The sequence below is a fragment of the Megascapheus bottae genome, chromosome Y, assembly GCF_031878675.1.
Source record: "Megascapheus bottae isolate mThoBot1 chromosome Y, mThoBot2.hap1, whole genome shotgun sequence".
NCBI lineage: Eukaryota > Metazoa > Chordata > Mammalia > Rodentia > Geomyidae > Megascapheus > Megascapheus bottae.
Window position 1 is genome coordinate 1,240,201 of NC_143548.1, and position 27,626 is coordinate 1,267,826.

At 36.9% G+C, this 27,626-nt stretch overlaps 1 pseudogene; it reads left to right on the forward strand.

The window, feature by feature from the left end:
• Positions 1 to 3,457: 3,457 nt before the first annotated feature.
• LOC150040197 (nucleophosmin-like) lies at positions 3,458 to 27,031 on the forward strand (annotated as a pseudogene).
• The last annotated feature ends 595 nt before the right edge of the window (positions 27,032 to 27,626 follow it).

Genomic DNA, 27,626 nt, shown 5'->3' on the forward strand with positions numbered 1-27,626 from the left:
TTGAATGTGTTTTATTGAGATTCCATAATAATGAGAATCCCATGCTCATTAAACTTATTACATCCAGGTTATTGTAACTATCACAATACAGGACACTATGGCCTTATAGTTCAGATTCTGTACCCTGCTGTATACACTAATACCAGTCGTAAACGTAAGGCATTATATCATTAAATCATAAAGGAAATTAAGAGAATTAGAACACTCGGCTCTAGTGCAACCAAAAGCCACTTGTTATATTACCATGACATTTTTGCATTAACTTTTTATTTTTGAGTACTAAAGAGGAATTTTGTCAGCAATGTATATGGGTAGAAAAGTTCACTAACCCCCTAAAATGTAATGAATATAAGCCATGTATAACATGAAAAATTGAAAAGAATGGTTTATTGCTTTTTTAATTTGAAAACTGATTACTAGTGTTACATTTCAGGAAAAGTCAAAGGACCAAGTTGTAAATTATTCTCCACATGTAAGACTGCTTTATCTAAACTGGCTGCTTATTGAAATAATTAGAAGAAATAGGTGTTTGGAATGTTATTGAGCAAAAAGCAACTGCATAAGCATTCCCCATAAACCTTATTGTGAACCACAGAGTACACTTAAGAGAAATTATAGTAAGAAAACTTGCAGGATCAGCAGAAGATGGCAGCACTCTGAAGTTACTTGAGCTGATTTGAAACTTGGGAAGGTAGCATTACATGATATATGGATATATTTGTATTTGGTTATTTGAAATTGGATAGAGAAAGGGGGAAAACAAGATGATGGGTGGGAGTGGGGGGAGAGAAATGGGGATCAAGAATGTGAAAGGGTATCAATGTATGTGAATTAATGCACCTCCCATCTGGCAAATATCATGTAACTACCTTCTATTGATTACAATAAAAATATGAAAAGAGTATTCAAGAAATATTTGTTGATAATAAAAAAGTAACTCAAAAAAATCAACTGCCTTCTTTTATGCCAAAAATGAGAGGATTGTGGCATCAATCAGGAAAGCAACCCCTTTAGCAATAGTTCAAAAAATAAAGAACCTAGGAATTAAAGAAGAATATAGAATTCTTTATGATGAAAACTTTAAAATACTGAAAAAGAAAATTAAAGCAGACCTGAGGAAATGGAAAATCCTCCCATGCTTCTGCATTGCAATAATTGACATTGTGAAAATGGCAATCTTGCCTTGGCTATCCATAAATTCAATGCAATACCCATCAATATTCCAATGTCTGTCCTTAAGGAAAAAGAAGCAGCAATTCAAAATTTCATATGGAGTAGTGAAAGACTCCATATAGCAAAAAAATTCTTAGCAGAAAGAACAAGGCAAGAGGAATTTCAATACCAAACTTTAGACACTATGACAGAGCTATAGTAAACAAAATAGCTTGGTTGTGGCACAAGAACAGGCCTGAAGACAAATGGAATAGTACTGAAGATCGAGAAATCAACTCATAGACCTATGGCCACCTAATCTTTGCCGAGGGAGCAAAAAATAGAATGGAAGAAAGACAGCCTCTTCAACAAATATTGTTGGCAGAACTGGTTAAGCAATTGCAGAAAAGTAAAGTTAGATCCTTCTTTGTCACCCTGCACCAGTATTAATTACAAATGGATCAAAAGACCTCAAGGTAAAAGAAGATACACTGAAACTTTGACAAGAAGGAATAGGAGACACACTAGGTCTCCTTGGAACAGGTCAAAATTTTCTTAATAAAGACTCAGAAACACAACATATCAAACACAATTTGCGTAAGTGGGAGTGCATTAAACTGCAGAGCTTCTGAATGGCATAGGACATAGCTAGCAAGCTAAATAGACTGCCCACAAAGTGGGAGAAGATCTTCATTAACCATACAACAGACAAAAGCCTCATATTAAAATATACCAACTGCTAAAAAATTGAATCACTCCAAAACTAATCTCCAAATAACAACCTTCCCATTACAAGATGGGGAAAAGACTTAGGGTCTTCTCTAAAGAAGAAATAAGAACGGCCTACAGACACAAAAAGAAATGCTCAACATCTCTGGCCATAATAGAAAGGCAAATCAAAACAACTCTGAGATTCCACCGCATTCTAGTTAGAATGGCCATGATCAAGAAATCTAATAACAACAGATGTGGAGGGGATATGGACAGGAGGGATCACTGCTATACTGCTGGTGGAAGTGTAAACTCATTCAAACACTATGGAAAGCAGTATGGTGTTTCCTCAAGAGAGTAAACATAGTGCTTCCCTTTTGACCTAGCAATTCCACTACTTGGCATTTACCCACTCATCCAGAAACAAGAACATACTGTAGCCAGTAGCACAATGATATTCACTGAAGCATTATTTACCATAGCAAAGATATGGAACCAACCCAGATATTCCTCAGTTGATGAGTAGATCAACAAGATGTTGTATTTATACACAATGGAATTCTATCTGCTGTCAGAAATAATGACATTGCCCCATTTGTTAGGAAATGGAAAGACTTAGAAAAAAATCATATTAAGTGAAGTAAGCCAGACTCAAAGGAATATAGCCTCAATGGTGTCCCTCATATGTCATAATCAGTAGAAACTTTTAACTCTCCAAGCAGAGGTTTACAATAGGGCAATCAAAACCTACATACATAAGGCCATACAGTATGACACTAAATGAAAGGACTTCCAGGATATGGAAACAAGGTCATATAATGTGTGATTGTTGTTCTTAATGTACTATATTATTATTCATCTCTTTTGTTGTGCCTAGGTTATCTCATAATGTTACAATATCTTACCTCATTATTTGATATATTGCATATATGTTTACTTGTTTATTTGAAATAGGATAGGGAAAGAGGAAAACAAGATGTGAGGAGGGTTTGGAGGAGGGAATTGGGGTCAAAAACATGTGAAAGCATAGCAGTATTTGTGAAGTAATGCACCTTCTATCTGGTGAATATAATGTAACCCTTCTATTCATTACAATAAAATATATTTAGAAAACATTGGCAATTAAAGAAATGTAGGATAATTCAAAAGGTATATTTGCCTACACCCAATAGCTTGTGCAGATAGAGCAGACCTAGAGTGTATCAACTTGGTAAAACGTCTACTTCAAGAGCATGGCATGGTGGCTCACATTTGTAATCCTAGCTACTCAGGAGGCTGATATCCAAGGATGAAGTTTCAAAGCCAGCCCCAGGCAGAAAAGGACTTGAGACATTTATCTCGAATTCACTTCTAGGACATGGGAAGTGGGGCTTGACTCAAGAGTAGGGCTGTAGCCTTGATCTAAAATGCTGAAGAGCTCACCGACAGCACCACTCCAAGTTCAAGCACCATGATCCCTACTCCCCTCCAAACAAATCCACCCCCAAAATACCTGAAGTACTTGGTATGATGCTGTCTGTGTCTCTGCTTGTCCAGGGAGCTATACTCCAATATCCGCCCTCACTGTGCACTGCCCAGGGAGGACTTGATGGACATGAGCATGAGCCTACAGTGGCTCCAGAACTATCTTTTTGTTTGTGACTGAAGGCTGACAAAGATTATCATTCTGAGGTGGATAATGATGAAATGAGAACCAGTTATCACTAAGAATGGTTAGTTTAATGGCTGGTGCAAAAATAAGTTACATATCGTGGAAGCAGAAGTAATGAATTATAAGGGAAGTCCTATTAAATTTAAACTGGTAATGTTAAAAATGTCTTAAAGTCAACGGTTTCCCTGGGTCTTTGAAATAACACCACCTGTGGTGCTGAGGCTGAAGTGTGGCTCAGGAGCTGTGCACATCAGTGCACAGCACTTAGTTGCTGTGGAGGAGGAAGCAAATGTAGAAGAGGAAGAGGAAGAGGATGTGAAACTCCTGAGTGTGTCTGGAAAGCGGTCTGCCCCTGGAGGTAGCAGCAAGGTTCCACAGAACCAAGTAAAACTTGCCGAGGAAGATGAGGAGGAGGATGAAGAAGGTGAGGATGATGATGATGGGTTTGATTATGTGGAAGAAGAAAAATTTCCAGTGAAAAAATCCATTTGAGATTCTCTAGCTAAAAATACATGAAAATCAAACCAGAATGGAAAAGAATCAAAACCAGCAACACCAGGATCAGAAGGTCAAAAATCCTACAAAAAACAGGAAAAAACTCGTAAAACACCAAAAGGACCTAGTTCACTAGAAGAAATTAAAACAAAAATACAAGCAACTATAGGAAAAGGTGGTTCTCTCACCAAACTGGAAGCCAAGTTCATCAACTACATGAAGAATTGTTTCCATATGACTGACCAGGAGGCTACTCAAGGTCTCAGGTGATGGAGAAAGGCTCTTTTAAGAAAGCATTTTGAAAAAGTTGTTGAAAATTTCATCTTATTTCCCTTCTATAAGTCTTGATATGTGGCTGTCACTTTTTTCATATTTTTAGTAATTAATAGAAGGGTTACATTATATTTGCCAGATAAAAGGCGCATTAATTCACATACATTGATACCTTTTCTCATGTCTTGTTCCCCATTTCCCATCCCCCCACCCGCATCCCTCATCTTGTTTTCCCCCCTTCACTATCCAATTTCAATTAACCAACTACAAATATATCGAATATATCAGATAACAAAATGAGATAAGATAAAAATATGAGATAACCAGGGGATGAGAGATAACATACTACATTAAGGACAACAATCATTCATTATATGGATTTGTTTCTATATCCTAGAGGTCCTTCCATTTAGCGTGATACTGCATGGCCTTATATATCTAGATTTTGCTCTCTTACAACCTCTGCTAGGAGAGCCTAAGGTTTCTATTGATTATGACAAATGAGGGAGACCATTGAGCCTGTGTACTTTGAGCATGGCTTACTTATTATGATTTTTTTCTAAGTCTTTCCATTTCCTAACAAATGGGGTGATATCATTCTTTCTGACAAAAGCATAGAATTCTTTTTGTACAAATACCACTTCTTGTTCATCCACTCATCAACTGAGGAATATCTGGGTTGGTTCCATATCTTTGCTATGGTAAATCGTGCTGCAATGAACATCATTGGGCAAGTGGATTTAGAATGTTCTTGTTTCTGGAAAATAGGGTAAATGCCAAGTAGTAGAATTGCTGGGTCATAGAGGAGCTCTATGTTTGGTCTTTTGAGGAACTACCACACTGCTTTCCATAGTGGTTGTATGAGTTTGCATTCCCATCAGCAGTGTAGTAGTGATCCCTCCTGTCCACGTCAACTCCAGCATCAGTTGTTATTAGTTTTCTTGATCCTGGCCATTCTAACTGGGGTGAGGTGGAATCTTAGAATTGTTTCGATTTGCATTTCTTTTATGACCAGTGATGTTGAGCATTTCTTCATGTGTCTATAGGCCATTTTTACTTCTTCAGAGAAGACTCTCTAAGTCTTTGTCCCATCTTTTAATGGGATAGTTGTTTGTTTGGAGATTACTTTTGGAGTAATTTTTTGAGCTGCTGATATATTTTAGATATTTTGTCTGTTGTATGTTTAGTGACGATCTTCTCCTATTCTGTAGGCTTCCTAATTAATTTATTAGCTACATCCTTTGCCACACAGAAGCTCTGCAGTTTAATGTAGTCCCACTTATCCAGCCTTTCTCTGAATTGTGATTCTTGGTCCTTATTAACAAAGTTTTGACCTGTGCCAAGGAGGCCTAGTGTATCTCCTTTTCCTTCTTGTAAAGTTTTCAGTTTGTTGGCTTTTATCTCGAGGTCATTGATCCATTTGGAGTTAATTCTATTGTAGGGTGATAAAGAAGGATCCAACTTTAGTCTTCCGCAGTTGCTTAACCAGTTCTGCAAACACTACTTGTTGAAGAGGCTATCTTTCTTCTTTTTTGGCTCCCTTGTCAAAGATTAGGTGGCCATAGGTCTGTGGTTTAATATCTGGGTCCTCAGTTCTATTCCATTGGTCTTCAGGCCTGTTCTTGTGCCAGTACAGGCTGTATTGCTTATTACAGTTCAGTTATGTCATCGAGTTTAAAGTTTGGTATTGAAATTCCTCCTGTGCTGTTCTTCCTGCTAAGAAGAGTTTTTGATCTATGGCATGTTTTATTATTCCATATGAAATTTTCGATTGCCTCTTCCATTTCTTTAAAGAATGATACTGGGATATTGATGGGTATTGTGTTGAAGTTGTAGATAGCCCTTGGCAAGATTGACATTTTCAAGATATTGATTCTTAAAATCCAGAAACATGGGAGGTTTTTCCATTTCCTCAGTTCTGCTTTAATTTCCTTTCTCAGGGTTTTAAAGATTTCATCAAAAATGTCTTTTACATTCTTAGTTAAGCTAATTCTTAAGTACTCTATTTTCTTTGAGGCTATTGCAAAAGGAGTTGTTTTCCTCATTGTTGCCTCATTCTTCTCACTGTTGGCATAGAAGAAGGCAGTTGATTTTTGAGGGTTAATTTTATACCCTGCTATGTTTCCAAAGTTTTGAATCAGCTCAAGGTGCTTGGGAGTAGAGTCTATAGGATTCTTTAAATATGGAGTCATGTCATCTGCAAAGAGGGAAAGTTTTAATTTCTCTTTTCCTGTTTGTATCCCCTTTAGGCTTGCTTCTTGCCTTACTGCTTTTGCTAGAAATTCTAATACTATGTTATGATGCAAGTACAATATCATGTTTTTATTCCAGTGTTTCTATGCCTCCATAAAATATTAATTTTTAAGTTCTGATATGTAAAGTGGACCAATAGCATGGAGAGAGACCTTACAGAATTTCTGGAGTAACAGTCTATAACATGTGAATTTCAGAAAGATGTGTATGCCATTGTTTACATATGAAAGCTTGTAGAAAAATACAAGCATAGCGAAATGATTGTACTCTGTGTAAAACTGAATGTTCAAATCAGTCTCACAATCCTTTTCATATAACACACCAATTTTGATCAAATCCAGATTTCATACAGAAATTACTGTTCATAATATTCACATAATTGGAAATTCTAGTTTCCAAATTAAATCAAATAAGAACAAATGAATCCAAAAAACTGTACTAAAATTGTGCCTTGGTGCTTATGGTCAGACCTAAGTTCTTCAACAATCACAATTGTAATTATGTTGAGTACTGATTCTTGATGTCATAATTTCAAAAATAGACATATATTTTATTTCTTGACCTATCTCCTTTTCTCAATGAGAGCAATTCTTTTGTACTGCATATCTGTTTCTCACTAGGTACTATGCAATTTTCTTGTTTTGTGCCTAGAAAGTAGAGCCTGATATTTTAAATTATTACACTACTATACATACCAGTATCATCAATAAGCCTAAATCATTATATCATATCATAAATGTAATTAGGAGTATAATAGTAGTAGGCTTTCCTGTTTCCAAATACCACTATATACTTTATCTTGTCATTTTTTCAGTAACTTTTCATTTTCAAGAACTGCAGAGGAAGTTTCATAGGAAATTAGATGGATAGAATACAATTTCTTGACACAAAGTAATTTCAGAAAAATAATTGGTTTACAACCAGTGCAATGGAAACTGATGTTTTATGTATCTGAACCTGTTTCTCATTTGATATTTAACAATTAAAATAAAAGTTCAGGAAAGGGCAAATAATCAAGTTGTAAGTTATTCTCCACATGTAATACTACTTTATCTACATTGTATCCTTTTTGTAAGAATTAGAGAACATGGATTTTAGGAATGTGTGTTAAAGACCACCTTCGTAAGAACTCAAAATAAGCCCTAATATGAAATACACAGTGCATAAAACCAAAGAAAAAAATTATTACTAAAGAATTGATAATCTCGAAGTATCCTCAATGATTCATATTACCTTACATTATAAAGGAAGAAAACAAATTTTATTTGAATGTCAAAGTACACTATTCATATACTTGCTTTGATTAGAAATCTTGCCAGTTATATTGCTGTTAAATTCAATAACATACTACATAAAACAAGGAAGCAAATATTGTGCACCATTAGGAAATTAGCGTTTTTAAATTCAATTTTGTTTTGGGAATATTACAGATAGGTACTACAATTTCAGTCATGCTATATATTTTTTCAAAGGGTTTGGTGAGGGAAAAAAGAACATGAAATGATGTAGTAGAGGGATCTTCTGCAAATTTATACCAACTTACTTGCCTGTTCTGAACAATGTGAATAAATATTAACAGCTTTGTGCTGTAAAGAATTGATCAGAAAAGGGGCCAGGATTTTGGCCTAGTGGTTAAAGTGCTTGCCTAGCATGCACGAAGACCTGGGTTCGATTCCTTGGTACCACATACATAGACAGAAGCCGGAAATGGTGCTGAGGCTCAAGTGGTAGAGTGCTAGCCTTGAGAAAGTCCAAGGACAGGGCTCAGGCCCTGATCTCAAGCCCAGGACTGGCAAAAAAAAAGTCTCACAGGGGGGAATGAAGATGGCACCAAGACAGTAGGGACGCTGCCTAGCTCTCTCTGACAAAAAGAGAGAACCAGGGAGTCCGACAAGCCAACTACCTAAAGAAATCCACAACAACAAACTCAAAAAGCAATGGAGAAGGACTCAAAATGGAAAAGAAATCCAGATAAAGCTCACATCCAACTTTCTTAAAGAATTCGGAATGCGAAGACCGCTCACCCACCTCTCGACCGGATCCAAGCCGCGAAAGCAGCCGAAAGCCGCGAAAAGTGGCAGCTGGCACCGGATCAAGCTGGCTTGAGGGGGTGCCTGCTCCACGCTGGGAAAGCAGCAGCAGGTGCCAGCTCTATTCCACGAAAAGCGGCGGCAGTGGAGGGCACCAGGCTGGGAGCCCAATGGCTGCAGAAACCAGTACAGAACCAGGCCAGCGAACGGCAGAAGCAGCGGAACCCAGACGCAGAACCAGAAAAGCAAGCAGCGGAACCCAGACGCACAACACAGATGGCGGCGGAGATCCGAGGGGAGTGAAAGGCTCCCCACCCCCGTGCAGCACCCGCAGATGTACGCAGAGGCGTGAGTAATACAGCGTGTCCCCAAACACATCGGGAAAGCAGAGCGGCTGCCAAGCAATAGAACTTAATTCAGACCACAACACCCAGCCCGAGAAAGACTGGCAGGAGCAGGGGGGCAAGGAATTTAGAATCCTGTCCCTCCCCTCAACAGCCCCCTCCCTCAGGCCATTGACTGGAGATTGACAGGCGGGCTACCCATAAGACCCAGCACCCCACCAAGGGAAGCAGGGCTGTCCCAACTCCCACCCACCCAAAGGGCTCAACCCCCAGCCCTCTGACTGGAGACTGACAAGCGGGCGGACCCTAAGACTCAGCACTCCACCAGGGGAGGCGGAGCTGTCCCAGCTCACACCTGCCCACCAGGCTCCTCTCCCAGGCCAGTGGATCTGGAGAGTGGAGGGCGTTGGGAACCTGCCTTACAACAATGGGTCGGGGGTGTGGGAAAATAGGAGCCAGCATCTGCCCCCTCTCAATTCTTGAGCGGGGCATCCTCCAGCTGGGAATCCTGAGCAAGACACCACCAAGGGGCTCCCCACAGTCACAGACTCTGACAAAGCATTGGAAACAGCAGGGATCTGAAGGGCCACCAGCAGCCAAGCTCCCCTTCTGAGAACCAGAAAGGCATGGCTCCGCCCTCGGAACCCACGTCCCCAGCTAGGCCCCGCCCCTGGGAACAGAGGGGACTCCTGCTGGTCCTGCTGAGAGCACCTGAAACTCTCAATCCCCAGACGCTTGGCTTGGGGCCTCCCCTGGAAGCAGCACAGGAAAACCACGCTCAGATGGAAGCTCACAGATCCATCCCATGGTCCACTGTGAGGCCACTGGTTGGGCTAAGAGCTACTCGTGCAGCAACACATAAGTTTTATTCTAATACTTTCCAAACTTTGTACTCAAATACGCTACCCTACTTACCCCCTGACCTCTCTCATCCTATTTTTCTATCTCTGGACCTCTGCTCCTCTTTCAACCCTTATACTGCATGGATCTACACTTGATGGCTGTTGAGCAACACTATATATCTAGGTGTTTAATTATTCTCTAGGCTCAGAGGGACTTAAAGACAATAGAGATTGGATTGAGAGGCTTATTGTTTTGGGTATAAATCGCTTATCAGTGGATTATTAGACTGGTCGGTAACTGCACAAAAAGAAAGAGTGATAACACCAATCAAAACTTGTGAACATCTAGAGTCTGGCAGCTACAGAGGTCTAGGTTGGTTATATCTGAAAAACTATAATCGTGTTTAGTATTAATATTGCTCCCATTTTTAAATGGGCAGAACAAGAAACTCAAGAAAAATGTCAAATCAAGAAACAACACCCCCCACCTCCCTCACCCAATGTAAACAGCCAATGGAACAGTCACTGTCAAACCTAGAGGAGAGTCTTCCAAGTGCTGTACAAATGCAATTGATAAACATCATTAATGAAAAATGTGAAAATATAAAGAAAGAGATAAGGGAAGAAGCCATAGCTGAACAAGAGGAAACCATTAACAAGGTGATAAGTGAAAAAGAAGAAGCCATAAAGGAGGCCATAATAAAGGCTGCTCAAAGAAAGATGGATGAATTCATAGAATCCACAAATAAAAAGGTGACCGAACTCCAGCAAATGTTCAAAGAAAATAAAGCTACTGAGCTAACCACTCAAATGGAAATCAAGGAGCTAAAGAAATCCATACATGATCTAAAAGAAGAGATGCAAGGCATCAAAAATGAGCAATTAGAAGCAAGGGAGATGAAAAATAAAGTAGATAGCTTTGATAGCAGGTTAGACATTGCAGAGGAGAGAATTTCCGGGGCTGAAGATAATTTAGTTATTATAGAGAAAGAACAGAAAATGAGTCAATCCAAATCTAGGAAAAATGAGAGAGCGCTTCAGGAGGTCCAAGATACAATTAGGAAGCCCAATTTAAGGCTAATTGGTATTGAGGAGGGTGTGGAGAAAGAGGTCAATGGTATTGGAAATATACTTCAGGGAATCATCTCAGAGAATTTTCCAAATATCCAGAAGGGAAGGCCCATCCAGATACAAGAAGCTTTTAGAACCCCAAACAGACCTGGCCAGAAATGAACATTCCACCACCACATCGTAATCTGAACTGGATCAATAGAAACCAAAAAAAGGATTCTAAGGCAGCCAGGGAAAAGGGTTCAGTAACCTATAAAGGAAAACCAGTCAGAATAACCCCAGACTTCTCACCAGAGACCATGCAAGCAAGAAGTGACTGGAAGCATATATGTCATGCCCTTAAGTCAAATAACTACCAACCAAGAATCCTGTACCCAGGTAAGCTCTCATTCATAACTGAGGGAACAATAAAAACATTCCATTCCAGGGAAAAGCTGCAACAATATGTCGCAACAAAACCAACACTACAGAGAATTCTGAAAGATGTTCTATACATAGAAAACCAAAATAAATGCAATGTAGGGAAATAAATGGCATCTAAACAGCATACCACCTAAGTACCACAAGAACTGTCAAGACACAGGCCCAAATAAAAGCTTTTAAAAATGGTAGGACCTAATAAATATCTCTCAATCCCAATTCTCAATATCAATGTACTTAACTCTCCAATTAAATGGCATAGGCTGTCTAGTTTGATCAAAAATCAAGAGCCATCGTTCTGCTGTCTTCAAGAGACATATCTTACCCAAAAAAACAATCATCTTATGAATGTGAGAGGTTGGAATACAATCTATCAAGCTACCACCCCCATAAACAGGCTGGAGTTGCCATCCTCATATCAGATAAAATAGACTTGAAACTAAAATTAGTAAGAAAAGACGAAGAAGGTTTCTACATACTACTAAAGGGATCTTTCCTCCAGGAAGACATAACGATCCTCAATATTTACACACCCAATCCCAGAGCTCTGAACTTCATCAAGGAAACTTTACTTACACTGAAACCATACATAGATCGAAATACAGTGATTGTCGGTGACTTTAACACACCACTCTCACCTATGGAGAGATCAACAAGGCAAAAACTCAACACAGAAACCTTAGAACTGAACAACTATATAGACCAACTAGATCTAACAGACATCTGCAGAATATTCCACCCAGCAACAACACAATATACGTTTTTCTCAGCAGCACATGGAACATTTTCCAAAATAGATCACATCTTAGGCCATAAAACAAACCTGGACAGAGTCAGAAACACTGAAATTATTCCATGCACACTCTCAGACCACAAAGGTATCAAACTGGAACTGAACACACGTCTCCACCAACGAAAACCTTGTAACTCATGGAGACTGAACAACACATTGTTGAATCAACAATGGGTCATCAAAGAGATCAGAACAGAAATCCAACAGTTTATGAAATTTAACAGTAAGGAGCACACAAACTACCAACTCCTTTGGGACACAGCAAAGGCAGTACTCAGAGGAAAATTTATAGTGCTGAGTGCCTACAACAACAAGTTGGAAAAATGGCAAACCAACAAGTTTATGTCTCATCTTGAGATCCTGGAAAAAGAGCAACAAACCAATCCTAAACCCAGTAGAAGAAAGCAAATTATTAAAACAAAGCAGAATTAAATGATTTGGAATAAAAAAAACTATAGAAAGAATCAACAAAACAAGGAGTTGGTTCTTTGAAAGATTTAACAAAATTGACCAGCCCTTAGCAAATCTTACCAAAAAAAGAAGAGAGCCTATCGAAATAAACAAAATCACAGATGAAAATGGTAATATCACGACAGAAATTACCAAGATCCAGAATATCATGAGGGAATACTTCTCAAACCTTTATGCCAACAAATTTGAGAATCTAGATGGAATGGATGAATTCCTAGCCAATATTAACATACCCACACTGAACCAAGAAGAACTAAGCCAACTCAACAGTCCTATTTCAAGCTCTGAAATAGAAATGGCAATTAGAGAACTTCCACCTAAGAAAAGCCCAGGGCTAGACGGATTCACAGCTGAATTCTATAAGGTCTTCAAAGCAGAACTCACACCAATACTCCTCAAGCTCTTCAACAAAATTGAAAATGAAGGTTCCTTACCAAACTCATACTATGAAGCCAGTATAACCCTCATCCCCAAACCAGACAGAGATTCATCAAAGAAAGAGAACTATAGACCTATATCTTTGATGAACATCGATGCAAAACTTCTCAACAAAATACTGGCCAACTGTCTACAACAACTCATCAAAAAAGTTATACACTATGATCAAACTGGATTCATCACAGGGAGGCAAAGCTGGTTCAACATACGCAAATCAATTAATATAATTCAACACATCAACAGGAGCAAGGACAAAAATCACATGATTGTCTCAATAGACGCGGAAAAGGCATTTGACAAGATCCAACACCCCTTTATGTTAAAAGCTCTGGAGAAACTAGGAATCCATGGAACATTCCTCAATGTAATAAAAGGTGTGTATGAGAAACCCACTGCGAGTATTACACTTAATGGTGAAAATCTAAAGCCATTCCCTCCAAAATCAGGAACGAGACAAGGATGTCCACTCTCTCCACTACTCTTTAACATAGTACTGGAATTCCTAGCCAGTGCAATAAGGCAAGAAGCAAGCATAAAGGGGATCCAAGTAGGGAAAGAGGAAATAAAACTATCCCTCTTTGCAGATGACATGATTCTGTATTTAAAGAATCCTATAGACTCTACTCCCAAGCTCCTTGAGCTGATTCGAAGCTTTGGAAGGGTAGCAGGTTATAAAATCAACCCTCAAAAATCGACTGCCTTCCTTTATGCCAACAGTGAGAGGAACGAGGCAATAATCAGGAAAGAAACTCCTTTCACAATAGCCTCAAAGAATATAAAGTACTTAGGAATTAGCTTAACTAAGAATGTAAAGGACCTTTTTGATGAAAACTTTAAAACCCTAAAAAAGGAAATTAAAGCAGAACTAAGGAAATGGAAAAACCTCCCATGCTCCTGGATTGGAAGAATCAACATTGTGAAAATGACAATCTTGCCGAGAGCTATCTACAAATTCAACATAATACCCATCAATATCCTAATGTCATTCCTTAAAGAAATAGAAGAGGCAATCCAAAATTTCATATGGAATAATAAAAGACCCCGTAGAGCAAAAACACTTCTTAGCAGAAAGAACAGCGCTGGAGGGATTTCAATTCAAAACTTTAGACTCTATTACAGAGCTATAATTCTCAAAACAGCTTGGTACTGGTACAGGAACAGGCCTGAAGACCAATGGAATAGAACTGAGGGCCCAGATATTAAACCACAGACCTATGGCCACCTAATCTTTGACAAGGGAGCCAAAAAAATAGAATGGAAGAAAGACAGCCTCTTCAACAAGTTGTGCTGGCAGAACTGGTTGAGCACCTGCAGAAAACTAAAGTTGGATCCTTCTTTGTCACCTTGCACTAGAATTAACTCCAAATGGATCAAAGACCTGGAGGTAAAAGCTGACACACTTAAAACTTTACAGGAAGGAATAGGAGATACACTAGGCCTCCTTGGCACAGGTCGAAACTTTCTTAATAAAGACCAAGAATCACAACAAATCAGAGAAAGGCTGGATAAGTGGGACTGCATTAAACTGCAGAGCTTTTGTATGGCAAAGGACATAGCTAGTAAATTAATTAGGAAGCCTACAGAGTGGGAGAAGATCTTCACCAACCAAACAACGGAGAAAGGCCTCATATCTAAAATATATCAACAACTCAAAAAATTGAATCACTCCAAAACTAACCTCCAAAGTAACAACCATCCCATTAAAAATGGGCCAAAGACTTAAAGAGAGTCTTTTCTGAAGAAGAAACAAAAATAGCCTATAGACACATGAAGAAATGCTCAACATCTCTGGTCATAAAAGAAATGCAAATCAAAACAACTCTAAGATTCCACCTCACTCCAGTTAGAATGGCCAGGATCAGGAAAACGAATAACAACAGATGCTGGAGGGGATATGGCCAGGAGGGATCACTACTACACTGTTGGTGGGAGTGCAAACTCATTCAACCACTATGGAAAGCAGTGTGGCAGTGCCTCAAAAGGCTAAACATAGAACTCCCCTATGACCCAGCAATTCCACTACTTGGCATTTTCCCAACCATCCAGAAACAAGGATATACTAAATCCACTAGTACAACAATGTTCATTGCAGTACTATTCACCATAGCAAAGATATGGAACCAACCTAGATGTCCCTCAGTTGATGAGTGGATCAACAAGTTTTGGTATTTGTACACAATGGAATTCTACGCTGCTGTCAGAAAGAATGGCATCACCCCATTTGTTAGGAAATTGAAAGACTTGGAAAAAATCATATTAAGTGAAGTAAGCCAGACTCAAAGGAACTTAGGCTCAATGGTTTCCCTCATTCGTCATAATCAGTAGAAACCTTGGGCTCTACTAGCAGAGATCTGCAATAGAGCAAAATCTTGATACATAAGGCCATATAATGGTAAGCTAATTGAAAGGACCTCCAGGATATTGAAACAAAAGCCATCTAATGAATTATTGTTGTCCTTAATGTACTATGTTGTCTCTCATCTCCTTTGCTGTCCCTTGCTTGTCTCATATTGGTATAGTATCTCACTTTGTTTTCTGATATATTGAATTTATTTGTATTTGGATATTTGAAATTTGACATGTGAAAGTTTATCAATGTATGTGAATTAATGCAATTAAAAAAGAATTGATCAGAAAAGCTTTATAGATACTTACAAACAAAATGCCAGGTATGTGATGCAAAGAAAATAAAGTCACAGAATGGCAAGCAAAGTCACCTTCTCACTAGCAGAATGAATGAGGAAAGCATTTTGAGATAACTGTCAAAAATATAGGCAGAATTATTTCAAGCAGATAATCAACAATATGTATGAAGTTGATCTCAAGTCACAGAGGTTTCTTCACAAATGATTTTTGCACAGGTGAATTACTTTATAGTGTAGGTTTAAAGGTAAAACATACCCAATTTGTACAATATTGTCAAAGAGAATCCTGTACTTCTAATGACAATGATTTATCATGATCTAAATTTGCTTTAGTAATAAAGTTTTCTTTGCCACTTACCGTAACAGAGATGCACAGCCACAGTTGTCATCCAGAAGCTGAAAGTATTGCAAATGGGACAAGTTCCCATGCTATGCAATACTGTCCTGGGAGTTTAGAAATTCAGAAAACTGAGAAACTGTATAGCTGTAGCAACTGTGGTAGTTTTGAATCACTTGTAAGTTCAAGATGATATGTGTATTTCAATGCTGATCATCAGTACAGGGAATGGCAGTCCTTCCCTGTTATTGGAAAATTTCCTTTGTTCATAATAGTGAAACCAGAAATGATGTCTAAGAAAGACTATTCAAAGAATTTCACTGCTGAATATCCCAAGCTCACAAATTGTCTCTTTCTCTGAAATGATGTTTCTAAACTTAACATCAAAATTTTAAGTGAAATGGACATGTTTGTTGATCATGTATTGGTCCTACTAGTTTTAATTTCCTATAATCTGCAAAGGCTACACATTGGATGTAGTTTGTGAATGAAGGGGGAGAGAGAAAGTATATTTGGACATACTGATCATTGCCAAATTCAATACATATTCTTGGAAAATATATTCTGAATTGAAGTGAATTTTCATATAGTAGAGTAATGAAGTAAGCAACATTTTTCCGGTCATACTAAAAATAGAGAAAATCTAACATTCGGGGTAGGGTAAGGTAAAGGCTTTTTTTAAAAACTTTGGATCCTTTTTTTCCCCTTTCAAATCCTGGGGCATGAACCCAGGGCCTGAGCACTGTCCTTGGGAAGTCTAATGCTTTTCCACTTGAGCCACAGCACTACTCCTTGATTTTCCTATGGATGTGGTACTGAGGAATCAAAGCCAAGTCTGCACGCATGCCAGGCAAGCACTCTACCACTAGGCAAAACTCCTGATCCCATAAACTTTGGATTCTTTAACATGGAAATAAATCTTGTATGTTTCTGTACAAGCCATCGAAAAATTGAAGTTACTATACACATTTCCTATTAGATTTGTAAGACAGAGGCTGCCTTCTAGACACATAGAGATTGATAGAGATCCCTCTATGTGGGTCTTCTGCATAAATGCTACACAGAGAAAATTAAATCACTAAACTTGAGGTGTTTTATTGTATGACTTGAGGACTAATTGTTTCTCATCATAAAATAAGACTATATTTACATTCAAATATATGAATGCTTTCATTATTAATGTGAACATGGAAGTGTCATTAAGAAATTGTGTATTTTGAATGGAAATGCTAATTTCAGAAAGTGTTATCTAGCTATTTTTAATTTATTGATTTTCAGGAATGCTAATAGTTACAATCTACATTTGAATAATCAATTATAAAGTGAACTTTGGTACTTAACGTTCCTAATTTCTGAACAAAAGGTTAAATTTTAGGTACAATTAGTTAAGTCTTCTCTATCATGAGGAGAGGTAGTCTTTCCATGAAAAAATATTTAACACCAAACTTCTCTGGGACTTCAGAACCACAGAAGAGCAAGAACAGAAAACCTTTATTTACATGTCGAAATTGGGGTTAGATATCTGGAGATAAACTCATTTGCCACCAGATTTATTAAAGGCAGTTCTTCTCTTGTGGATATTCTAGTTCCTAAAAAATGAAAAAAATAATATGTATCTGTAGTTTCTCAGAACGTTTCCTAGTATAGGCTTAATTCATTCTGCTTAAAGTATCATGCACAATACACAAAAGACATTGGTTCCATCTTCATAATGAAAGAGGTTTCTCATCAGATGTTTTAGAAAATCACTAATCAATGCTGGGTTGCATCTTGAATATGTATGTTTTTAATATTCTTGATTAAGAATGAAGCCATTACTAAAGGCAGTCTTAGTTTTTATTGCCACCTGAATCAAAAATTTCAAAGTAAAATGAACTTTGCACTGCCAAGTTTAGGGGAACACATGAGTCCAGACACACTAAGCAAGTACATATTCTTCTAGAGAAAATTAATATCAGGGTGACAGCTCAATGTGAAGGAAACTGAGCTGCATTAAGTAAATTCCAAAATAATTAAAATTGCCTGACAATTTTGTTCTGAAGAAATATTTTCATGAAGGAGTAGAAAGTATATTGCTACTCTACTGTGGAAGGGACTGAACTTCTGTTTCAGAAAAGTGAATTCCACTTCCTCCACTCAAATTTATGTCATTCCACTTTTCTTTTCTTTTACTTTTAACCCATCATGGGGCTTGTACTACACACTGTTATTGGGCTTTTTCAAGACTAGACCTCTACCAATTGATCCACAGCACCACATCTGTTTTATTCTACATATATGGTACCAAGGAATCTAACCCACTTCTTTGTGAATGCTAAGGAAGCACTGTGCCACTAGGCCAAACTCTCAACACAGAATTCAATTTTTAATAATGACTTAATTAATCACATGGAGCATTCCATAGATGTTGGGTAAAATGATTCATATGTGACACATTTGATTGGATATTGATCTATTGGGCAACGAGAGATGTTAAATATAAAGTTTTTAATTTCCCAAAATTTCCACATTGACTGAATATCCAAGGAGTGGTGATGGTATTCCTATAATGAAAGTAAAAGCAGATAATTCCTTTTTCAGGGTACTGTTTCCAAGCCATCATTCAAACATTGGGTTCAAACCCTTAATCTAAAACAGATTTTCAGAGGGATGCTGAGGTGACCAGATAAGATCATACACAGAAACGATGGCATTTTTAACTACAATAATGAATGTAAGCAGGATTCTTGGATATTTGTCTCCCTTATCTGAAACCTGATAATCCACCCATGGAGATTATAGGTGGATTTATCAAATTTATAATTTATCAATATTTGACATCTTTTAACACGTAAACAAATTGAAAAGTTATGCATTTTAGGAGTAAGGATGGAAAAGCCTCCCTCCAGCACTGAAACAGACAGCACTTCTCAGCAGCTCAGATCTGTCGGCTCCAGACAGAGCCAGACAGAGCTTGCCTGAGCCCAGAGTTGTCACCTACATGGTGCAAAGCTGCCACCTTCATGGAACCAGAAAAATCCAGCAATTTGTGAGTAACGCTGTGGAGAAGTTTCCACTTCTGTTTGCAGAATTGCATTGGGAAGGAATCCCCTCCCACACCAGCTGTAAGCAGTGCCATCTTAATTGCTTGCAAAGACCCTGCCAAACCAAGTGGAACCTGAGAAGTGGTGCTGTCAGCGCCATCATTCAAAAGGGCAAAGGTTTTCTCAGAGGCAGCTTAGCCTGAAGTCTACTTATGGTGCTGGTGTAAGTTCCTCCTCCTGGGCAAGGCCAACTTCCTGGTAAACGCAGCTGCGTGCTGCCTCTAGTTATGGGGTTTTTTTTTTCTGCCCAATATGTTAGGATAGCTAATGTGTGTTTTTCCCTGTTGTCGCAGTATGCATGCACGTATGGTTTATAATACACTGACATTTGATTAAATATTCTGTCAAACAGTCCCCAAACTCTAAAATGATGTTGCTGGTAATGTGTACTTCACTTAGATAGAATCATCCAGACACTGTGGCCATACAAGCTATTTGTCCCTTCAATGCTTGCCAGAACCTATATCACAAGTTGTATGGACAATACATCTGTTGAAGGCCATTCAGGTAAGCCTGAATCTAAAACACATTTCATATCACTGTTGTCCAGTTAAGCCCATAACCTGGTTTTAATCTATGTTTTGTTTTCTTTAGTGAATATTACTTGGACCAAAAAACAAGCCAAGTGGTCTGAAGATACAGGAAAAATTTTCTTCTCTGAGGAATACTGGGATAAAGTTAAATGTTTGTTGCTGTTGTTCTTTTTTTTGCCCCACCATATTTCTAATTTTACAAGGATCAAAGCACTATGTTTCTCATGGAAAGTAACTTAACAATTAGTTTGTTTTTTCTTGTTGTTTTTTATTTTATTTTTTTATTCTCAGTAGACTCTATAGAAACTTTAGTTACATTCGCCAGGAGTATGTAAATTACTTCTCGTACATTGATACCAATTCTCATGTTTTTGTTCCTGATTCCCTCATCATGCTTTTCTTCCTCTCCTTCTCTATTTTAAATACATGTATATACAATATACCGGGTAACAAAGTCAGATACAGCAACAGCATGAGATTAATCATAAGGGCATAAAAGAGAAGATAATTAACATAGTACATTATGAACAACAATCATACAAGATACTCCGCCTGTTTCCATATTCTAGAGTTCATTTCATGTCATACTTTATGACATTATATACATGAGTTTTGTCCTATTTTTTGATGAATATGATTTTTCAAGTGTTGTAATATGGATAAAATTATATTCATCCCTACATATGGAAGGAATGACTTTTTTTTTCATTTTTTATTGTAATTAGTAAAAGGGTTACATGATATTTGCCAGATAGAAGGTGCATTAATTCACATACATTGATACCCTTTCACATGTCTTGGTACCCATTTCCCTCCCCCCCACATACCCCCCACCCGTCTTGGTTTTCCCCCCTTCCCTATCAAATTTCAAATATCCAAATACAAATAAATTCAATATTTCAGATAACAAAGTGAGATACTATACCAATATGAGATAACCAAGGGATAGCAAAGGAGATGCGAGACAACATAGTACATTAAGGACAACAATCATTCATTATATGGCTTTTGTTTCAATATCCTGGAGGTGAAGGAATGACTCTTAAATAAACTAAAATACATGTCAAAGATCCAAAATTTTTATCTCAATGCTTGAAAGCATTTCATCTTTTATGTTCAATTTCCCATCAAAGTTTCTTTTAATGTCAGTGCCTTAAGTTAGTGAATATTACATGTCTGTGTTTTTCTTAAATAAACAGATAAAGTTAAAGTCAATGTCTTCTACAAACTCAAGTAATATATATTCCTTTCTTTGGTAGAATGCTTGAAATATCTTATCCCAAATTTCATTTTACTACAACAAAATACTCAAAGAACAACAGGTAAATATCACTGGCTTCTAACACTATTTTCTCCATTAAAAATAAGAGTTAACCCACAGGGCAAATGAACATCAAAACTTCTTTCCTAAACAAGTGTCAAATTTGCACTTGAAATGCTGGGATTTTCTTACTCTCACACTGTGGTTCACTTATGGATTCAAAATATCTACTAAGCAACAACATCATCAAAAGAAGTGAAAAGTAGATTGTACAGGACCCAAAGTCTTTTACTTTCTAACGATCTATTGGATTTGAACAAATTGTTAGATAATGTCCATTCTTCCAGATATACTGATTGTTTTTTTTGTTTTCATCCTTTCATAATCCACTCTTTTCATAGAAATACTTTTTTGTTCATTGTGGTCCATCTTCTTGGGCTAAAAATCTGGGGATGGACAACGTACTTGAGCTCCTCAGCACAAGACTACGGCTGCACTGTTTGAGCCTTCCAGTTGTGTGGGGTGTAAATGGAGATGAGATATTCATGTGCTGGCTTTGATCCTTGAACTTCATATTTCAGTGTCCTGAATAACTAATATATTAGTAGTGAGACAATATGGCCCAGCTCATTGCAGAAGTTTTTAAGTGAAAATGGGAATGCCAAGAATCATGATTAAACAACATGGCCCATTGTAACCCATGGAACCACTCAATTCAGGAAATGACTATTGAAAATATGACAATGTGAACTGAATTGTAAGTTCTTCACTAGTGGATCCTGTCCGTATTTTTATGTAAATTCCTTATGAGAATCCTTGAGATGATTTAGTATTTCCACTGGAAGATCCTTATAAATCAAGTATATACTAGAAAATATTTTACCAGCAATTTTTTACATGCATTTCCTACTTGGTGATATTGAAATAAATATTACATTATATTTAACCTCTTGAACAAATATCTATTTCTTGTTTAGAAAGTTAACAAGTATTGGAAACATCACATAGTTCTGGCACTCTCACTCGACAAAATTCTTAACAGTCCCTAGAATTTGCATATTTAATCGATTCTCATCAAGAACTCTGGAACTGCTTCTGAACATTAGTTGAAGAAAAACAGCAGACATTTTATGTACACTAAATTAGCATCCAAAATTTATACAGTGTGTGGATACTTGAATTCTTGAGAAGGTTTACAGTTATGTACTGAGAATCTGACAGGTGTACAGTACTGATGAGAGAAGGAAAAGTGTGTTTTTTGATAATTTGCAGATATAGTCCTAACTATTTAAGATAGTTTGGATTAACTGTAACTCAGGAATCTTTCATGAATATTATATGTTTACCCTATTTTCCTTGTCTACTTCTTTGTAATTTGCTTCACACACATATAAATATGACTCATCAAAGAAAGACAAGTGTAGATTCATTACTTTAATGAACATGGATGCAAAACTTCTCACCAAAATACAGGGCAATTAACATCTACAAAACATCAAAAATTCACTTTATTATCCAATGTGACTTATTGCTGAAATGCATTGCTGGTTCAATTTGGTTATGTCAATTAATATGATAAATACTTTCACCAGAAGGTAGGACAAGAACCACATGTACTTCTCATTTGATGTGACAGGATTTGATGAAATCCAATCAGCCTTTATGGTATTAGCTCCAGAGAAACCAGGAATCTATGGAACACCACTCAGTACAATAATGACCATATATTTCAAACCTAGAGCTACCATTGGATGTAATGATGAATGTTCAAAGCGTTTTTTCAAAAATCAGGAGTGAAACAAAGATGTCCATTCTCTCCATCCATCTTCAACATAGTATTACAATTCCTAGATAGAGCAATAAAGCTAGAAGCAAATATAAATTGATTGTAAATTTGGAAATGTTCCCTCTTTGTGGAGGACTGGATTTTGTAGTAAAGGAGCCTTACCAGTTCCACTCCCTCATTACTTGAGATGATATAAAATGTTAGTAAAATAATGGGACATAAATTTTTTTCTCAAAAATCAGTATCTTTGGGGCTGGGAGTTTGGCTTAGAGGTAGAGTTCTTGCCTAGTATGCACAGTACCAAATACATAGGAAAAAGCTGGAAGTAGTGCTGAGGCTCAAGTGGTAGAGCTCTAGCCTTGAGAAAGCCTAAGGACAGTGCTCAGGCCCTGACCCAAGCCCAGGTCTGGAAAAAAAATTCAGTATCTTTTACATATGCCAACAAGGAGAAGAGAGAAGGAGAAACCAGGAAAGTAACTACATTTCCAATCCTTAAAAAAATTACAGATGAAGACATGTGAAAGGATATCAATGTATATGAATTAATGCACCTTCTATCTGGCAAATATCATGTAACCCTTTTATTAATTACAATTTAAAAAATAAACTTAAAAATGGTAAAAAAAAAATTACAGATGAAGTAATTTACCCTAGGAAGGGAAGGTCTTCTTTGATGAAAACTAGGAAAATGGAAAAGATTAACAAAGGAAGTGGAAAAACTTCAATGCTCCTTGTTTGGAGGATTAGCAGTATGAAAATAGAAATGTATAAAATCAATGCAATGCCCATACAGAATGCAATGACATTCTTTAATGAAAGAGAGTAATTCATCAAATAGTTCATATGCAGTAATTAAAACAAAACCCCAAACATGTAAAAGAATCCTTAGAAGAAATAGCGCTAGACGAAAATCACTATCAAACTTAAAATGCTACAACAAATCTATACTAATAAATGCCACTTTATATGGGCTCAAGAACAAACCTGAAGAAAATAGAATAAAACAGAAGATTCAGATTCACAGTCTTATGAGGAACTAAACTTTGATAAGAAACCCAACAGTTGCATGTAGAAAGGAGAGATTCTTCAACAAATGTCTCTGGTAGAATTGGTGAACTGCCTGTAGGAAAATAGAGTTGGAAACTTATATGTCACCCTGGTCTCCATTTTGGAGAAAACAAAAGCAAACATCCTGAAAATTTTACTGGAAGGAAGAGTCTCTACCCTAAGGCTCCTTTACCTAGTTATAACTTTCTTTAAAAGGGGACAGAAACAAAACAAATCAAACAAATATTGGACAAATGATACTACATTGAAGAGCTTCTGTATAGCAAGGACATAACATGCAAGATAACGATGAAAGCCCACAGATTATAAGAACATTTTTACTTGTTCCTTTTTTCCCATTTTTTCCTCGATCTTCCTCCTTCCTTTTTTCCCCTGTCATTGTGGTCATTCCTGAAAGCACAGCAACAGAAATTAGTACTTCTTCATTCTGCAAAGACTTGTTTAAAATTGCATTTTTATTGAATCTATCCCTTGCTTTTAAATCTTTCAGTTTTTAACCTTAATATTTTTTCTTTAAGAACTCATAATTTTCAGGTGCCTTTTTTTGCTGGTCATGGAGCTTGAACTCAGGGCCTGAACATTGTCCTGGGGCTTTCCTAAAGGCCTGTTCTGTACCATTTGAGCCTCAGCACTGCTTCTGACTGTTTTTTGGTGTATACAGTATCAAGGAATTCAACCAGACCAACATGCATAATAGGCAAGACTCTACCACTAGGCAAAACTCGCAGCCCTTGAGATGTCTTTTAATTATTGATCTTTTATATATTTTTATCTCTTTTTATATATTCATTTTCTTATACTTTCCTTTTTTAAGTTATTTTTTAATTATTTATTTTTTTCTATCACTTTCAGTCACAGTTATCATCATTCCATTCCTTTCCTTCATTATTGTATTACTATAACTTTCCTATATTACTACTTTCTTTTTCCCCCTTCTTGTCTTACATAAGATCTTCCTATCTCTGGTATGTTTTTCCATCTTAAATTTCAAAATGCATGAAACTACAGTTGTTTGTGATTATATCAAGATGGTACATGTATTGTTTGAGTATACTGTAGGAACAGAATGATTTAAATATCATAGAGATTGGATTGTGAGTTGGTTTTTTTTTGGTCATAAAACTGTTCAGTGGTGGTGTTGGATGTGTAAGCGCACAAAAGTAAAGGAAAAAAGTGAAAATGACAGTCTAAAATTGTGAACTAGTATAGTCTGGACAGACCTATAGCAGTCGCTTCAATATTTTTATAAAACTGTATATTGTGTGTTATTATTCTTGTTCCCATTTTCAAATTGGCAAAAGAAGAAACAAGAAAAATGACAAATCAAAGAAATGCATATGCTACTCAAATTAAACAGGCAACAAAGAAATCAATGAGAAATCTACAGGAGAGTCCTCTAAATGCTCCACAAATGCAACTGGTAAACAACTAGGAGAAAGGGAGAAAAAGTCACACTAGATAGTATTAATAGCAGATTAAACAATGCAAAGGAGAGAATCTCTGAAGTTGAAGATACCTAGAAGTTATAAATGAGTCAAACCAATTCTAAGAAATATGATTGATCCCTTCAAGGGCTCCAAGATAAAATTTAGGAGGACCTGGAGTAGGAGGTCACTGGAATTGAAATATATTTCAAGGAATCATCTCGAAGAACTTCACAAATATTCATAAGGGCAGGCCCATTCATCTGAACCCCACACAGACCTGACAAGAACAAGTCATCATACTGCCACATTAGATTCTGTTTAGGATCAATGGAGACCAAGGAAATGATCCTTAATGGGGCCAGAGAGAAAGGAAAAATCACATACAAGGAAAACCAGTCAGAGTAACCACACATTTCTCAGCACAGACCATACAAGAAAGAAGAGCTTGGAATGATGTATGTCATGCCCTAAAGACAAATAACTACCAACTAAGATTACTGTTTCCACCAAAGCTCTCATTCAGAACTGAGGGAACAACAAATACACTCCACTCCAAAAAAAATGTTGCAACAATATGTAGCGACCAAACCAGCATTACAGAAAATTCTCAAACATGTTCTACACATTGAAAATCAACAGGAACATGTTATCAACAGAGAAATGGCACCTAAAAATTATACCAGCTAATTACCACAGAACTGACAAGCTACAGGCCCTAACAAAATTAAAAAAAAACATTGGCAGAAACTGTAAATATTATCCAATCCTAACTCTCAGGTTCACTGGACTTAACTATTTTAATATCATAGACAAAAAGCAAGAAGCATCTTTCTGCTTCTTTCAAGAAATACATCTTGTACCCCAAACAAACTTATGTTGAGAGTGAGAGGCTGGAATAAAATCTATCAAGCTAACTGCAATAAACAGGCTAATATTACCATCCTGATCAGATAAAATAGACTTCAAACTGAAATTAATGACAAGAGTCAAAGAAGGTTACTACACACTACTAAAGAGATTTCTCCTTCAGGAGGATATAACCATTCTAAATATCTACACACATGATGCTGGAACATCCAACTTCATCAAACAAAGTTTATTTTCACAAAACCACACATAGATCCAAACACAGTGATTGTTGGTGGTTTAAACTCACCACTGTTACCTCTGTATAGATCAACCAGGCAAAAACAAACAAAGAAAGCTCAGAATTGAACAATTGCATAGATCAACTAAACCTAAGAGATATCCACAGATTATCACCAAGCAACACCAGTTATTAGTTTTTTTCAGCAGCACATGGAACATTTTTTTCATATATTTTTATTGTAATTAATAGAAGGGTTACATTATATTCACCAGATAGAAGGTGCATTTCTTACATACATTGATATACCCTTTCTCATGTTTTCATCCCCATTTCCATCCTCCCACTCCCACCCCTATCCGTATTTTCCCCCATTCCCTATCCAATTTCAAATAACCAAATACATATGTATCCCAGTATATCCGATAACAAAGTGAAATTCTGTAACAAGATAACCAAGGTACAGCAAAAGAGATGAGAGATAACATAATACATTAAGGGCACTCATTATATGGCTTTTGTTTCTATATCCTAGAGGTCCTTTCATTTAGCATCATACTGTATCTAGGTTTTGCTCTATTGCAAATCTTCGCTGGAGAGCCCAGGGTTTCTACTGATTATGACAAATGAGGGAAAATATTGAGCCTATGTTCACATGGACCATTTTTTAAAATAGAAAACATTTTAGAGCATAAAGCAAACATGTGCAGATCCTGAAACACTGAATATATTCCCTGTATTTTCTCAGACCACAAGAACATAAAATTGGAACCGAAAGTCAGTGTCCACCATGCAGATTCAACAAAACATTGTTGAATCATCAGTGGGACACTGAGATCAGAATAGAAACTCAAAGTTAATGGATTTTATCAAAAAGGAGCAAACAAAATGACAGCTTCTATAGGACACAGCAAAGGCAAAACACTGAGAAAAATTTATAAATCTGTGTACCTGTGGTAAGAAATTGGAAAAACCTAAACCAAGAGTTCAATGGTGCACCTAACGCTCTTGAATAAAGAGCAACCAGCCAACTCCAATCCCAGTAGAATGAAGAAAATTACTAAAATTAAAACAGAATTAAATAAATTAGAGTCCAACAAACCCATAGAAAGAATCAAGAAAAAACAATTATTTCTTTGAAAACATTAATAAAATAACAAAATTATCAAATTTTATTCCCTCCCAGAAAATGGAGCACACCCATAAACAAAATCACAGATGCAAATGGCAATATCACGACAGAAATTACCAAGATTCCGAGCATCATAAGGGAATATTTTCAAACATTTCTGCCAAAGAATTTGAGAATCTAGAAGACATGGCTTCTAACCAATATTAACATTCCCCAACTTAACCAAGAAAACCTAATCCAAATGTACAGACCTGTTTCTAATATTCAAATAAAAATGGAAATAAGAGATGTCCCAGCCAAGAAAAGCCAAGGGCCTGATGGAT